Source organism: Triticum aestivum, chromosome 7D, assembly GCF_018294505.1.
Source record: "Triticum aestivum cultivar Chinese Spring chromosome 7D, IWGSC CS RefSeq v2.1, whole genome shotgun sequence".
NCBI classification, from domain to species: Eukaryota; Viridiplantae; Streptophyta; class Magnoliopsida; order Poales; family Poaceae; genus Triticum; species Triticum aestivum.
The window spans coordinates 186,454,424-186,471,454 of record NC_057814.1 but is presented as its reverse complement, the minus strand read 5'-3'; the positions used below and the strand labels follow the sequence as shown (position 1 = coordinate 186,471,454).

Genomic DNA, 17,031 nt, shown 5'->3' with positions numbered 1-17,031 from the left:
TTACAGGCATTCTATTCCCAGCGGATGAATCATGGAGTTGGCTCATGGCGGGCAAGACGCGGTAGTGCGGGAGTGTTGAACGTGACATATATCTTGTATTTCTAGTCTTATCTTCTCTAGTCTTGTATAGCTAACTCCCAGAGATATGGTAGGATTAGTTACCTTGTCACGCAAGACATCCTGTGTATATAATGTAACCTACTCCATGAAATACAATGAGTTGCACCAAATATCCTCTCTACATGGTATCAGTTTTACCGCGATCTTCTGTCGCTTCCGCACCCCTAAGCCGTCGCGCCTATCCCTAGTCGCCGCCGCGCCAACTCCTAAACCCTACTGCCGCCGCCGTCGCTACTCCCCCCGTAGCCACCGCCGCCGCCTCCTCCTTCCCACACCTCAAGCCGCCGCCACATCTCCCGTAGCCGCCACCGCCGCCGCCGCCGCTTCTCTTCTTCCCCCTGCCCTCACCACCTCTCTCCCGAAACCCTCAGGGCCGCCGCCGCTACCCTCTTCCCTCTGTAGCCGCCGCCGCCTTCTCCCTCCTCCTCCTCTCACCACCACCCAAAACCCTAACCACCCGCCGTCTCCATGGCCAAGGTTGACGCATCCGATGCCGGTTCCTTTTCCGGTGCCATGTTCACCTCCGATCGCCTCAACGAGATTCACATCAAGGACCACGTACCTGTCATCCTCGACCTCGACTCGCCATCCTACAACGCATGGCGCACGTACTTCGCGCTGCTGTTCCGCTCTTACCGTCTCATCGAGCATGTTGACGGGAGCGTTGACATCCGCGACATGAAGGACGACGACGAGTGGCTCGCTGTGGACGCCTGCATCGTCAAGTGGCTCTTCCTCACCATCTCCGGCAGCCTCTTCAACATGGTGAACGCCCGCGATCCGTCCGCGTATGCTATGTGGACGCACCTGTGTGATCTCTTCCTCGACAATCAACTGCAGCGCCGCGTCTTTCTTCAAGGGGAGTTCTTCACTATGCAGCAAAACGATCTTTCGATCGACGAGTACTGCACGCGGTTGAAGGTTCTCGCCGATGAGCTATGCGACGTCGGCATGACCATCGATGACTCGGTCCTCCTCACCAACCTCCTCCGCGGCCTCCACCCCGACCTTGGCCAGTCCGCCGCCAACCTCTCCCTCATCACGCCGACGTACGCGAAGGCGGTCACATATCTTCGCATGGAGGAAAAGCGTCTCCGTCACACCGCTCGGCAAGCGACCCACGCCGCTCTCCACGTCGGCCTCGCCGCCGGCCACGGCTCTTCCCCAACCCAGCCGGGGCCGCGCGTTCCCGCTCCAGCCCCCCCACCCGCGCCTGCGCCCTCCGGCGGCCGCAAGCAGAGGGTCGCGGGGGCCGGGGCCGCAACTCCAACACGACGCCGCACACCCCTGCGCCCGCGGCGGCTGCACCTCCCCCGCCTTGGCTCTCGGGGTATAACCCATGGACGGGAGTAGTGCACGCCTACTCCATGCCCGTCCCCCGCCCACCAGCTCCGGGCATTCTCGGGCCACGGCCGAGCACCCCTCAGGCGCTGCTGACCGCACCGGTCCCTGCCGCGTATGGCACCGCCGCGGCCAACGGTGGCCCGTCGGCCTATGGTGGTCCCTCGGCGTACGGCGGTGCGCCGGGCTATGGTGCATATGGTGGCGCCCCTCAGGTCTACGACCCGACGCTTCTCTCCGCCCTTCATGCTACCCCCTCACCGAGCGCCTACAACGGAGGCGGCGATTGGTACATGGACACCGGCGCCGCTGCTCACATGGCCTCCAACCCCGGTATCTTATCTCGTGCCGCTCCCTATCCCTTCTCCTCCCGCATCATGGTTGGTGATGGCAGCTCTCTTCCCATCACCCATCATGGTTCATCCTCCCTTCTGTTACCCTCTTCTTCTTTAACTCTCAATAATGTGCTCGTTTCACCATCCTTAATTAAAAATCTTTGTTCTGTTCGTACTCTTACTCGTGAAAATCCTGTCACTGTTGAGTTTGACGCTCTCGGTTTTTCTGTTAAGGATGCTCGCTCCCGGAGGGTTCTGCACCGATGTGACTCTCCTGATGATCTCTACCCATGCGGTGCTTCTACACGCAGTGGCCCGGTTGCTCTCCATGCCGATGTCTCGCTTTGGCACGCTCGTCTCGGTCATCCCGGCGCCGACGCTCTTCATAAAATTTTGAGCACTTTTCCCTTTTCATGTAATAAATCAGTGGCTCATACTTGTCATGCTTGCCGCATAGGAAAACACGTTCGTCTACCGTTTTCTTCATCTTCATCAATTGCTACTTTTCCCTTTGATATTATTCATTGTGATGTTTGGACATCCCCAGTGCCTAGCAATTCGGGTTTATCATATTACCTTGTGATTTTAGATGATTTTTCACACTTCACTTGGACTTTTCCGTTACGCCGCAAATCCGATGTCGCCTCCACCCTCCACTCATTTTATGCCTATGTCAACACCCATTTTCATCGCACCATTGCTCATCTTCAAACCGATAACGGAAAAGAATTTGATAACATCGCCATTCGCCATCTCCTATCCACTCATGGCACCATATTTCGCTTAACTTGTCCATACACATCCCAACAAAACGGCCGTGTCGAACGTGTTCTCCGCACCCTCAATGAGAGTGTCCGCGCTTTGCTCTTTCATGCACACATGCCACCTCGCTTTTGGCCCGATGCACTCGCCACCGCCACTCTCCTTCTCAACCTCCGGCCTTGTAAACCACGATGGAACTATACCCCTCACCATCTTCTGTTTGGGTCTCCTCCATCCTATGATGATCTCCACGTCTTTGGTTGCTTGTGTTATCCCAATATGACCGCTACCGCGCCCCACAAGCTCGCACCACGCTCTCTCTCTTGTGTCTTTCTTGGCTATCAACCCAACACCAAAGGTTTTCGCTGCTTCGACCCGGTCTCTCGTCGAGTGTTCGTCTCATGGCACGTTTACTTTGATGAAGCTGTTTTTCCCTTTGAGCAGGTTTCATCGACAGCAGCTCCGACCTCGGACGCTCCCACTCGACGGTCTCGGGGAGCCCTTGCGCTTCCTTCACCGCGCCCGCCCTCTTCTTTGGCGGGCCCATCAGGCCTCTCGGCGGGACCTCGCTCGCCGGCTCAGGAGGAGCCGGCCTTGCCTCGGTCGGCGTCGCACATGCACGTCGCGGCCTCCCCGCCACCCGCGGCTCCACCTGCGGCCCTGTCGCCGTCGCCATCGCGGTCACCCGCGGCCCTGTCGTCGTCGCCATCGCGGCCACCCGCGACCTCGTCCGCAGGTCCATCGCCGCTGCTGGTACGGCCACCCGCGGCTTCGTCCGTGGCCCCGTCGCCATCGCTGGTGCTGCCACCCGCGGCCTTGCCCGCGGTTTCGTCGTCGCCACCTGCGGCCTCGTCGCCCTCGTCACCCACCGTCTCGGCTGCGGTCACGCCGTCCTCATCGGCGGTCCCGTCTTCGGCTTTGCCTGCCGCCTCGTCACCGGCTATCACCGTCGCCCTGCCTTCTCCCAAGGCTGTGGCTCCTCCTCGACGGCGGGCACGGCCACCGCCTCCGCCGCCTCATCATTCTATGGTGACACGTGCCAAGGACGGGATCCGGCAATCGAACCCTCGCTATCATAACCTCAGCGTCACGGTCGTCTCACCCGTACCGCGCTTGGTGCGTTTTGCGTTGAGTGATCCGCATTGGCTTGCCGCCATGCGCTCTGACTATGATGCCCTCGTCGCCAACCGGACTTGGACGCTGTGTAACGCCCACGATGCGGCTATATCTCTCACGTGTCGAGGCACCACTTAGAGGCATAACCGCATTGTGGTTTTGTCGCAAGAAGGGTCATCTTCACACAATCCCATGTAATGAACAAGAATGGGATAAAGAGTTGGCTTACAATTGCCACTTCACACAATACATAAATATAAATCATACATCATCCAAAATACACACATAGACCGACTACGGTCAAGATCCAAATGAAAATAAGATAACCCCAAATGCTAGATCCCCGATCGTCCCAACTGGGCTCCACTACTTATCATCAGGAAAAGAAACATAGTAACGACCACGTTCCTCATCGAACTCCCACTTGAGGTCGATCTCATCAACTGCACTGGCATCGTCAGCACCTGCAACTGTTTGGTAGAATCTGTGAGTCACGGGGACTCAGCAATCTCACACCCGCGAGATCAAGACTATTTAAGCTTATAGGAAAGGGTGGTGTAATGAGGTGGAACTGCAGCAGGCACTAAGCATATATGGTGGCTAACATACGCAAATGAGAGCGAGAAGAGAAGCAACGGAACGGTCGTCATCTAGTAATGACCAAGAAGTGATCCTGAACTCCTACTTACGTTCATTCATAACTCAAACCGTGTTCACTTCCCGGACTCCGCCGAGAAGAGACCATCACGGCTACACACGCGGTTGATGTATTTTAATTAAGTCAAGTGACAAGTTCTCTACAACCGGACATTAACAAATTCCCATCTGCCTCATAACCGCGGGCACGGCTTTCGAAAGATAATACCCTGCAGGGGTGTCCCAACTTAGCCCATCATAAGCTCTCACGGTCAACGAAGGATAAACCTTCTCCCAGGAAGACCCGATCAGTCTCGGAATCCCGGTTTACAAGACATTTCGACAATGGTAAAACAAGACCAGCAAAGCCACGCGAATGTGCCGACAAATCCCGATAGGAGCTGCACATATCTCGTTCTCAGGGCACAACGGATGGGCAAGACGTCGGGTTGGCATAGACCCTGGTTGCCCAGGGGGCGCCGGACATCGCCCAGTTTGGGCCAGCACTCGAAGGAGCACTGGTCCAGGGGTTTAAAAATAAAGAAGACCCTCGGGCTCGCGAAAACCCGGGGGAAAAGGCTTAGGTGGAAAATAGTAAAACCAAGGTTGGGCCTTGCTGGAGGAGTTTTATTCAAGGCGAACTGTCGAGGGGGTCCCATAAATCACCCAACCGCGTAAGGAACACAAACTCAAGGAACATAATACCGATATGACAGAAACTAGGGCGGTAAGAGTGGAACAAAACACCAGGCATAAGGCCGAGCCTTCCACCCTTTACCCAATATATATATATATATATATGCATTAATTAAATAATAGATATTATGATATCCCAACATATCCATGTCCCCACATGAAACAAACTTCAACTTCACCTGCAACTAGCAACGCTATAAGAAGGGCTGAGCAAAAGCGGTAACTTAGCCAAACAACGGTTTGCTAGGAAAGGATGGTTAGAGGCTGGCATGGCAATATGGGAGGCATGATATAGCAAGTGGTAAGTAGCGCAGCATGGCAATAGAGCAAACAACTAGCAAAGCAAAGATAGAAGTGATTTCGAGGGTATGGTCATCTTGCCTGCAAGGTTCTCAGAGTTGTCGAAAGCTTGATCCTCGTAAGCGTACTCAACAGGTTCCTCGTTCATGAACTCGTCTCCCGGCTCTACCCAAGACAAGAACACAAGCAACGGAACCACAATCAATCACGGGAGATGCACAAGCAACATGATGCAAAACATGTATGATATGCAAGATATGATATGCGATGCATATGCGTGCTCCGGAAGGAAAATGATGAACAAGGCAGTAACTTGCCAAACCAAGCATGCCACTGGAAAGAGGAGATGATTTCGGTCAAAATCGATATAAATATCACCGGAAACGGATGCACGGTTTGCAAATGGCAAGCAAAACAAGAATGACACGAATCTGCGATTAACAGCATGATAGCACTTAGAATGCAACAAGTAACAATGCTACAGCACTCCAACACAGCAACAAAGCATATGAAAGTAATCTACAGGAGATGCTTGAAAAAAGATAAACACTGAGCTACGGCTAGATCACAACATAACAGGTTCAAACAAGCATGGCACAAGTGCAAAAGATAACAGGTTCACAGACTTAGTGAAATTACTGGACATAACTGAAACAGCATCAGGTAGCAATGTCCAGAGCACGAAATCAACATGCTACAGGAACTTAACATGGCGAAACAGGGCATGGCAGTATTCTACTAAATGCATATAACAAAAGTCCCTTACTGACCATAAGCCAAAAAGGACTAGAAGATATGATGGCAACCATGTAAACATAGCAAGTTTCGTTAACACGTTCCAGACTTGGCAGAAAACAGAGCATGACAGAAACAATAATATGAAGGCATCTTGGTGAGCTTGATGCACTCACCACAAAGCAACGAATGACAAAACAAGCATACCTACAGCAAGATGGCATGTTTATGAAGCTATACATGGCAAGATTGAATACATAGCATGTATGAACCAACTACAACAAGCTTGGAAAAATTGAATATCATGTTAACAATCTGCCAGAAATATTTTATAGCAAAATTAGAGCAATATTGAGTCATGCTATGGCACTCTATAAATGCAAAAAAGGTCAGGAATGGATCAACTACAACAATATCTACAAAACATTCTTACTAAACATCTCCAAAATATGCATGGAACTCTCTGTAGCATCAAGTTTACATGGCAACAAAATAACAGCAGACAAAGACAGAAATTACTAAGTCCCTGAAATCAGAAACAATACGGAGCCTAGTTTGCATGCTTGTGCTAGTCACCACAGAGATCACAAAAATACATGGCATACACCCTGGAAAGATGGCATGGCATACAACAAAACACATGTAGAGCTCATGCCCATAAGATGCACAAATTAAATGCAACAAAAATAACAAATCTCCAAGTTCTGATAAGTAACAGCAGATAACAGCAACTAGCACTCTTGCACCAGAGATTTGGGCATGAAAATGAACTCAAATGAACATGGTGCAATGGAACAAAATGTAGAGCATCACAAGACGAACATTTTGATATATTACACACGCGAAACGGAGCTATATGCAGAGAGTTATGATGCTATGAACATGGACATGTACTGTAAAAATAAAAGACAGAGAATTTCGGGATACGGGAAAAGTCAACCGTAGGTCTCTTCCAGATCCGATCGGATCGAGGCACGGGGTTCAAGCTCGAGGGAGCTCGCCGGAGCTGCCGGTGCAGTGGACGCCGGCGTCGGGCGAGGAGGCGGAGCGGCGCGGGGAGGCGGCGGCGATCGGCGTCGAGGGCGGCGGCCTCGGGGCGCGGCGGCGGCGGGGCACGGCGAGGCGACGGCGGCGGGGCACGGTGGCGCGCGTCAGAGGAGGAGGCGCGCGGGCGGCGGCGGATCTGGGCCGGGAGGGCCTCCCGCGGGCCTTGCGGGCTCGCGCGGCGGCGCGGCGTACGGCGCCACGTGGCAGGCGCCGGTTGGGCGAGGGCGGCGGCGCGATTTCGTCCGGCCGCGGAGAGGGAGATGGCTAGGGTTCGATCTGCGAGATTTTTCGGGAGGGGAGGTGTATATATAGGTAGAGGGAGCTAGGAGGCTCCAAATGAGGTGCGGTTTTTGCCCACACGATCGTGATCGAACGACCTAGAGCATGGAAGAGAGTTTGGTGGGTTTTGGGCTGTTTAGAGAGGGGTTTTGCTGCAACACACAAACGGATTTTGCGGTTACCCGGTTAACCGTTGGAGCACCAAACGACCTCCAAATGAAACGAAACTTGACCGGTGGTATACCAAGGCCACTGGACAAGCCTCGGCCCATTCCGAGAACGTTCAACACCCGCTCACTAAAAGAAAACAAGAGGGGTGCGCCGGAGGAGGTGGGAGTGCCGGATTGCAAAACGGACAACGGGAAAAATGCTCGGATGCAAGAGACGAACACGTATGCAAATGTAATGCATAAGATGACATGGTATGAGATGCATGACATGAACAAAAGCAAAACGACAAACAAAACCCGACCACGGAGTGAATATCATAACACACGGCCGAAAATGGCAAGAGTTGGAGTTACAAATATGAAAAGTTACATCCGGGGTGTTACACGCTGGTGCCCCGTCCCCCTGGAGCTAACATCATTACTGGCAAGTGGGTATTTCGGCATAAGTTCCTTCCGGATGGCTCTTTGGACAGGTACAAGGCCCGTTGGGTTGTTCGTGGCTTCGCACAACGTGTCGGCGTTGATTTCTCGGAGACCTTTTCTCCGGTTGTGAAACCCGCCACGATTCGTGTTGTCCTTCAGCTCGCTGCATCTCGTCATTGGCCTGTTCATCAGCTTGACATCAACAACGCTTTTCTTTATGGTCATCTCCAGGAGCGTGTTCTATGTGAGCAGCCTACTGGTTTTGTTGATCCCACTCGGCCTAATGATGTCTGCTTGCTCTCACGGTCTCTCTATGGTCTGAAGCAGGCGCCTCGTGCTTGGTATCACCGCATTGCAGCATTCCTCACTGCTCTTGGGTTTCGCAGCACCACCTCGGACACGTCGCTATTTGTGCTTCATCGAGCTGATCATGTCGCCATGCTTCTCTTGTATGTGGACGATATTTTCATCACCGCCTCTCGCGCGGACATACTTCGCGACATCATCGGTCGTCTTGGTTCTGAGTTTCGGCTGAAGGACTTGGGCGCATTGCACTTCTTCCTCGGCATTAATGTGCGACGTGATGCCTCCGGATTTTTTCTCCATCAAGGACAGTATGTTCTTGATCTCCTGGATCGTGCTGGTATGACCGACTGCAAACCTGCTGCCACACCTGCTGAGGCCAAGCTGAAGCTTTCTGCCACTGCTGGGCAACCTGCTACCGATGCCACTCTCTATCGCAGTATTGTTGGTGCTCTTCAGTATCTCACGCTCACCAGACCAGACATTCAGTTTGCAGTCCAGCAAGTTTGCTTGCATATGCACTCGCCCCGTGATGTTCACTGGTCCTTGGTCAAGCGCATTCTTCGGTATATTCGTGGCACACCAACCTTCGGACTTCGTCTTCGTGCCTCTACCTCCACCGAGCTGCTCGCTTACACTGATGCGGATTGGGCTGACTGTCCTGACACTCGACGGTCCACATCAGGATATTGTGTCTTCTTTGGTGACTCTCTCATTTCTTGGTCCTCCAAGCGGCAGCCCACCGTCTCCCGCTCGAGTGCCGAGGCCGAGTACCGTGCCGTCGCCAATGTTGTTGCCGAGACATGTTGGCTCCGTCAGTTACTTGGCGAACTTCGGGTTTCCATCCCGAAAGCCACGGTGGTTTACTCTGATAATGTTTCGGCCACCTATCTCGCGGCCAACCCAGTGCAGCACAAGCGCACTAAGCATATTGAACTTGATGTTCACTTTGTCCGCGAGAAGGCACAGTTGGGTCAGCTTCGTGTTCTTCATGTACGGACCACCCAGCAGTTTGCCGACATTATGACCAAGGGGCTTGCAACCGCTGCATTCCAGGAGTTTCGTTCCAGTCTTTGCATCGCCGACGGCGACGCTTCGACTGCGCGCGGGGGGGGGGGTGTTGAACGTGACATATCTTGTATTTCTAGTCTTATCTTCTCTAGCCTTGTATAGCTAACTCCTAGAGATATGGTAGGATTAGTTACCTTGTCACGCAAGACATCCTGTGTATATAATGTAACCTACTCCATGGAATACAATGAGTTGCACCAAATATCCTCTCTACAGGGAGCTACTGCTACATGACATGGTGTGGGAAGCCACGCTTACGAGAAAAACTACCCACCAGGACTCCATGAAGAGGCGGACGAGCTGCCGCTGCACACGCTCTCCACCAAGAGAAAAAGTATTAGCGCCCAAATGTTGTTCGATGAAATGCCTCAGAGAGAGAGAGAGAGAGAGAGAGAGAGAGAGAGAGAGAGAGAGAGAGAGAGAGAGAGAGAGAGAGATGTGAAGAACATGACCATCTAGTTATTGATAGGTGGGGCCACGTCTCATTTGACACGTCAGTTGGTCAAAAGTTTTTAATATTCGCCATGTCAGCCCGACAAGTGGGGCCTACCTGTCGGTTTCCCTGTTTCCATGAGCAAATCGTACAATCATTGCTCTTTGTTAAGTGCAAAGATGGTGTGGTTCCTCATGCCCTGACCAGAAAGTGGTACTAAGTTCCCTAAATATGATCATTTTCAATAAATACCCAAATTGCGATCAGACAAAGTAGACACACGCTCATAAAAAAGCATGAGATACGAGCAGCTCTTCAAATACGATGCATGCATGCATGCACGACACATGATAAGACGGGACACGTGGTCGGCTGTGTAGGTGACCGAGAATCCTGCTCAAATCAGCCGGGTGAACACAAATGTTTTCGATATGCAAAGGAAGCAGCCACCGCTTCAACCCCTTTATTCGTAGTTGGAAATCGAAAACAAAGTAAAGGATACCGACACCCGCTGGCACATTGGGTGGCGATATGCATCGCTCACTTTTCTACCACGAAATCAGCAACTCAGCGGAACAAAACCAATCTTCTCGGCTACAACGTCGTAGATCACCTCAGCAGAACGCTGCTGAGTGTTGCCGATGATGGAGAACTGATCTGTGGGATCAGACGACGCGAACGCGAAGCACCCGATGGCCGGGTGGTCCACATAAGGGTATATCATGACCCCGAAGATGTCGATGTCGAACACGGCTCCATCGCTGAACTTGAAGGACATCCCTGGTTGGAAGATCACGCTCTGGCCAGAGAAGTCATAGCACGTGTCGAGGTCTTGGAAGGGCGGCGCCGGGTTGTACCCCTTCATGGTGAACTTGAATCGGTCGCGGAGCAAGGTGTAGGCCTGCGCGGGGATGTACGTGAACGTGGTGCCGGAGTCGAGCAGGGTGCCCTTGCTGGTGAACACGGATGGCGGCACCGGCAGGACGTAGCCACCGATGTCGATTGACACGAGCTCCACGAAGTAGAAGGACGGGTACTGCGGCTTCTTGATCATCGCCGTGTACTGGACCTTGCCGGTGTCTGGGGCGGCGCCAATGCTGAGGAACCCGGGCCTCGTCATATTGTGAGACGGCAGACAATAGGAGAAGGTGCCATCGAACGAGGAGGCCGTCTGCGAGGCCAGCGAGAGCTGGCCACGACCAAGGCCAAGCAGCCCGTCGACGCTGCCAAAGTCACCCAGGTTGGTCGTGCCGCATCCGAACGGGAAGCTGGAGAACTTGCGCGACGAGGAGAACGTCAGCGTCTCCTGTGAGAGCGCGCCAGATGTGGATGAGCCGTCACCATAGGTCACGTTGTAGAGGCAGGTGGTGCCATTGCACATGCCACCGGCTGCCGAGCACTCTGGCGTACCGCAACGCACGACGTCGTAGGTCGAAGACTTGGTCGGGTCGAAGAGCGGGTCGTTTTGCTGGTAACAGTGGCCCGTGCACGGCTGGCACTGGACCCAGGAGAGGTCGCTGCCGGTGTCGAACAGCAAGGCAGATGGCTGAGATGGCGTGCCGAAGCCAATGACGACGACGAACTCCGTTATGTTGAAGCCGCTGGTCCCCGGGACATCCGGGATGGTGACCGACGGCCCCTCCGCTGGTGCAGGGGCCGGCGGGAAGTATATCGGAGGGAAGGCAATGGCTGGTGATGGAGGCATCCCCTCTGATGGTGCTGGGTTTGGCGGGAAGAACATAGGAGGGAAGGCGACGACTGGTAACATCGGAGGCATGCCATCTGCTGGTGCTAAACCTGGCGCGGGGCTTGGCGGGAAATAGGTGCCCGGGTGGTCCGGGATGCTGATAGGAGGCAGGTCCGCTGATGCTGGAAGAGGTGTGGGGCTTGGTGGAAAAAACAGTGGAGGGAAGGCGGCGGCTGGTGCGGGGGTCGGCGGGAGATACATGGGAGGCATGGCCGAAGGGTAAGACCTTTGGCGGATGGTGCTCAGCCGGGCTCTGTCGTGGGCTGAGGATGTCGCGCTTGCTCGCCCGCGCCACAAGATGGATGGATGGTGAACTTGTTGCCGGAAGTCTCGCCTGTCAATCATTTACATATCACATGTTACAAAAACGTATACGTATTGCTCTTTCTGTAATAACGGTAAAAAATGCATTTGAAAAAAATAAATGTCTCTTATTTTTAGAACATTCTAAGACCTATATGTGCCTATATTAAAACGTTCACATGTTCAGCAAATTATAATACGTGCTGTGATCCAGTGGATGGACATATATAGCTGCATAGATATGGTACACGTACTCTAGATACAACTTCTTTTCTGCGGTCAAGCAAAATTGTTTTTTTTTTCATAGTGTTACATAATGTTCCATTAGTTTTCTGGTTTCAAAGTGTGTATCATAATATTGCATTGTTTACCACCAATAAGAGTGCCTTGTTTCAGAGCAGATTTGCTGGTACACAATAAAACACCAAAATACACTCTGAAAAAAGAAAAGAAAAAGTTGTAATATTTTCAAACAAGACAAATTGTATCAAAAATCAGAAAACGCAGCACACTTCTTTTCAAAACGAAGCATCGGCACTTTGTACGGTACTTTCACACCTGGCCGTAGTACACCCCGAGCCATACCTGAAAACGAGGAGGGATCATAGCACTGGGCTCGTGCCTTGGAGCCGACCACCTGGTCGAGGCTGACGGAGAAGTAGCGGGTCGGCCCAGCCGCCAGAGCGCCGCCGCAGAGGAGCGCCAGCACCAGCAGACCGCCGTAGAGCGACGGCAGTCGGGGCGACGCCATTGCAAGCACAGCTCAAGGACTTTGTCTCGCACTGGTGAATGAATGGAGCGGCAGTGCTCCGAATCCTTATATAGGCGGACGCGGGGCATCGTGTCAGGTCCGACATGATCACGAAAAACAAAAACGGGCGTGGTCGTTGCCAAGGCCTGCGCCTCGAACGAGCTGAGCAGGAGCTTGGCTGCGGCCTCGGCGCGATGGATCCGATGAGGATGATGCAACCCATTCCGTCCGATAGGTCGGCTGATGCAACCGATCCCCTCGGATGGGTCGGCTGAAGCTTTTTTTCGCTTGTAAAATTATCATCACAGCAGCTTGCCGCACGGCTGGCTAGCTAGAACATATTGTGGAGCTTAGGCTCTCGGCAACCTCTTATCTAGCCATTCAATTCTGCATCGCAATTCGTGCAAGTATTTTCTTTTCCGCTCTCTTGTAGAGCAACATATGAACTTCAAACTTTGCAGCACAACAAAACATTCTAACTAGAATGTGGGAAAAATCAGACTTCTTCGTGCATCATAAATACTAAAAACAAGATTTTTTTAATTAACATATCTCATTTTGTATATATTTATGTTGGACCAATAAACTGAAGTTTTATAATTATAGTAGGATTTATTTTGTTGTCATGCAAAGTTTGAAATTCATATGTTGTTTCGTTTTGAAGAAACAAAAAAAAGAAAATTTCATGTACTAAGTTAGTTGTATAGCACGGATTTCAAAGCAACATTGGAGGGTCAGGATAAAAGGTGTCTAAAAACCCGAGCTCAAAAAATCCACGTCTGGCTATGATGCGTGGCGCCCTCCTTCTCCTTCCTCTCCGCTTTGCCTTTTGTTTTAAAGAAAAACGCTTTACTTTATGTATCAACATTTAGGGGAATACAAAGATGATCTGATGGATCCATGAGCCACATATGTCGTCCAATGTCTAGGGTAGTGGCCATTCTAGCTAATCTATGTGCCTCATCATTACTTGTGCGTTGCTCGTGGACGAGCTCACGACTCTAATGTTTCTGCTTCTTCTCATTGATCTTAGAGAGTATTTGACAAAAAAAAACTATCACAATTGCGGTTGGCGTACCACTGAACTACCACTTTTAAAAATTTAAACAAAATTTACCATTTTTTTGGACGACAACAGCCGCCGCCTCCTCCTCCGCGAAAAGAGATAGGGTTTCTGCCGCCCGCCGGCGCCGCCGCAGATCCGCTCCTCTCCGGTGGCCCTAGGGCCATGGGGCGCGGTGGACCTCGGCAATGACCGACGGGAGGGCTCCGTTTTTAGTCGTTTCTTTCAGTTTTACTAGGGTTTGTGTCCTGCTTGGGAAGACGAGACGGCGGCGGCTCACTGACGATGGAATAAAGGCCTCCCCGCCTAGACCCATTCCGGTGGTGCGTCTAGCACCGTTGGTGGCGTCTGGAGGTGTGTCTCCGGCGGATCTATCTTTGGTGGATTTGCTCGGATTTCGTTGTTGTTCGTCTACGTTCGTGTGTCTTCGAGTTGGATTCTTTTGATCTACGTTATTTTTCATCTGCGACGGTTGCTGTTCTGGTGCACTAGTCCTAGAGGGCCTTAGCACGACGACTTCCCGACTGTCTACTACAACAAGTTGTGCTCGTCTCCGGCGATGGAGAGGCGATGACGGCAGCGCGCCTTCGACTCATTTAAGTGCTTATATAGTCGTCGCTAGGTGGTCTACAGATATGGATGTAATTTTTATTATTTCTGGTATTCGTTGTACTGCCATGATTGAAGATAAATAGATCGGAAATTTTTTCGTTTTCGTAATCCGTCCCTAAAAACTACCAAAAACGATTTAAACACGTTTATGACAGGATCAGGATTGATGTGCCAGAAAAGTCAACGCCATTTAGTTTGATCACTATGTTGACTGTTATTACAGTTGGGACCCACACGTCAATATCATCTCTTTTCTTCCTCCTTCCTCTCGTGCATTTCAACAAGCACCTCGTGTGCACGTAGATAACTCACGATCCCGGTGCTCCTCCCGTGCCGCACGTTCACATGCTCATAGCGGCCGTGGCCAGGAACAGAAGGTGCTTGCGGCGCCGGCTTCGCGGGCTGGCGCAGTCCAGCATGAAGGCGGTAACGAACACGGCGGCCGCGACCTTGTGAGGGAACTCCTCAGCTCGCGAGCACGAAGCTCATACTGCCGAAGCTCTGGCCCATCAGCACCGCCCTCTCGTCGTCCGTGAGGTCGCCGACCTCGCCTCCGACGTCGGCTTCTTCCGCGACGTCGTCACCGTTAACTACTACTCCTTTTTTAAGGAAAGGCATACGTCCGACTTTATAAATAAAGCCATAAGGCAGGTAGCAACAGCATCATCGAAAAGTATCAAACACACCCAAGCCCCAACGCTGGGCAAGACGACGAAGGATAAAGTCAGGTACATGGCTCTCACGCCAGTACACGGCACGCAGGCCGGAAGAGAAAGAACCAACTAAAGCTAAAGCATCTGGCCCAAAAGAAGCAAACAAGCATCCTGCTCTTGTCTGCATAACTGAGACGCCGTCGTCCGGATTTTGTAGATCAGCATAGCGAGCGCCTCTTGGTCGTCGACCTTAGTCAATGCTTTCCACTGCTGCAGGAAAGCACACGATTTAAATAAGCAGTCAGCCGGTTTAGCCGGAAACACGTGCTCGATAGTAAATTTGTTCCTAGTAGTCCACAGAGACCAGCATAAAGCCCCCAAGCCCACCCAAAAGATGTGTCTAGATACACCGGAGAGGTTGGAAGCCAAGCTGCGCAACTCGGCAAAGGAGGCAGGGGCCCAAGACACATGAAGCCAGCCCCGCACACAACTCCAAATAAGCTTAGCTAGGTGACAGTGAAAAAAGATATGATCCGAGTCTTCCACATCACTGCAAAGAGCACAAAACTGGGAGCCCGGCCCATTTCTCTTACGAATCTGATCAGCCGAGGGCAACCGGCCTCGAAAGGCTTGCCACAAGAAAATTTTAATCTTAGGGGGAATACGGCCTTCCAAACTTGGGAAAAACGATTGGTAGGCGTGCCACCAACGAGCTTAGAATAAAGAGACTTAACAGAAAAACGCCCAGAGGCAGAAAGCGGCCAAAGCACCGAATCCTTGACCGTCGAGAGCGTAGGGAAGAGGGCAGTAAGACGTTGCCAATCTTCAAACTCTACAGGCGACAGAGAACGGCGAAAGGCTAGGTTCCACCCCTGGGATGCAAGCTTCGCAATAGAAATATTAGGGTCAGAGCAGTAAGAGAAAAGGGTAGGGAAGGTCACCGAGGGAGGTGAATCTCCACACCACCAATCAAGCCAAAACCGAATCGAGGAACCGTCCCCAACAACAAACTTAACGAAAGATTGAAAAACAGGTCTAACTTTGACCAGAGACTTCCAAAACTGAGAGCCACCACGCGGCAGAGCAAACATCGGGCTCGAGGACGGGAAATATTTAGCCTTAAGGATCGACAGCCAAAGGGGTTGATCCTCAGCGCTCATAATCTTCCACCACCATTTAATCATCAAGCATTGATTCATGATGGAAGTATTAAGAATTCCTAACCCCCCAAGGTTTTTGGGCCTGCACATCAATTTCCATTTGACGAAGCGATATTTGCGACGATTGTCCGCAGCTTTCCAGTAAAACGCCCCACGGTGTTTGTCAAAACCAGCATGAATCCCAGCCGACAAGAGAAAGAAGCCCATAAGGAACATGGGGAGGGAGGAGAGGCAAGCATTAATTAGAGCCACTTTACCAGCATTCGTATTATATCTACCCCGCTAGGGAAGGACCCTGTTTCCCACCTTAGTGACTATCGGGGCAAAATCTTTGGCATGGAGCACATCCGGGGAAATAGGCAAACCCAAGTACTTGAACGGATAGGAGCCCTGCTTACAGTTGAGAAGGTGGGCCACTCGCGCGGCTTCCGATTCGTCCACACCAGTCACAACTACTTCGCTCTTGGCAAAGTTAATCTTAAGCCCCGACATAGCCTCGAAGCATAGTAAAATAAATTTGAGGTGGGCAAGGCAGGCCTCATTCAACTCGACCAGAATAATAGTATCGTCCGCATATTGGAGATGGGTGAGACCATGGGGAATGAGATTAGAACAAACCGAAGTAATGTGCCCACTAGTGGCTGCCCTAGAGAGTAGGCGAGATAAAGCATCTGCAACAAAATTGAATAAAATGGGAGAGGCAGGATCGCCTTGCCTCAGGCCCCTACCGTTGGCAAAGAATTTGCTAACCTGACCATTAACATTGATGGCAGTGTGGCCTCCCGAGACCAACTGCAGAATCCTATGGATGAGGGGCCCCTCGAACCCTTTGGCCAATAAAACTCTACGAAGAAAATGCCAACTCACCGAGTCATAGGCCTTCTCAAAGTCTAATTTTAGAATCACCGCTTTCAACTTGCGAATCTTAAGGTCATGAATGATTTCATGCAAACAGAGAACCCCGTCCAGAATGAA

General features: G+C 51.8%; 1 pseudogene; it reads right to left on the bottom strand.

Moving 5' to 3' along the window:
- Positions 1 to 10,326: 10,326 nt before the first annotated feature.
- LOC123171028 (aspartyl protease family protein At5g10770-like) lies at positions 10,327 to 12,568 on the bottom strand (annotated as a pseudogene).
- Positions 12,569 to 17,031: the final 4,463 nt, after the last annotated feature.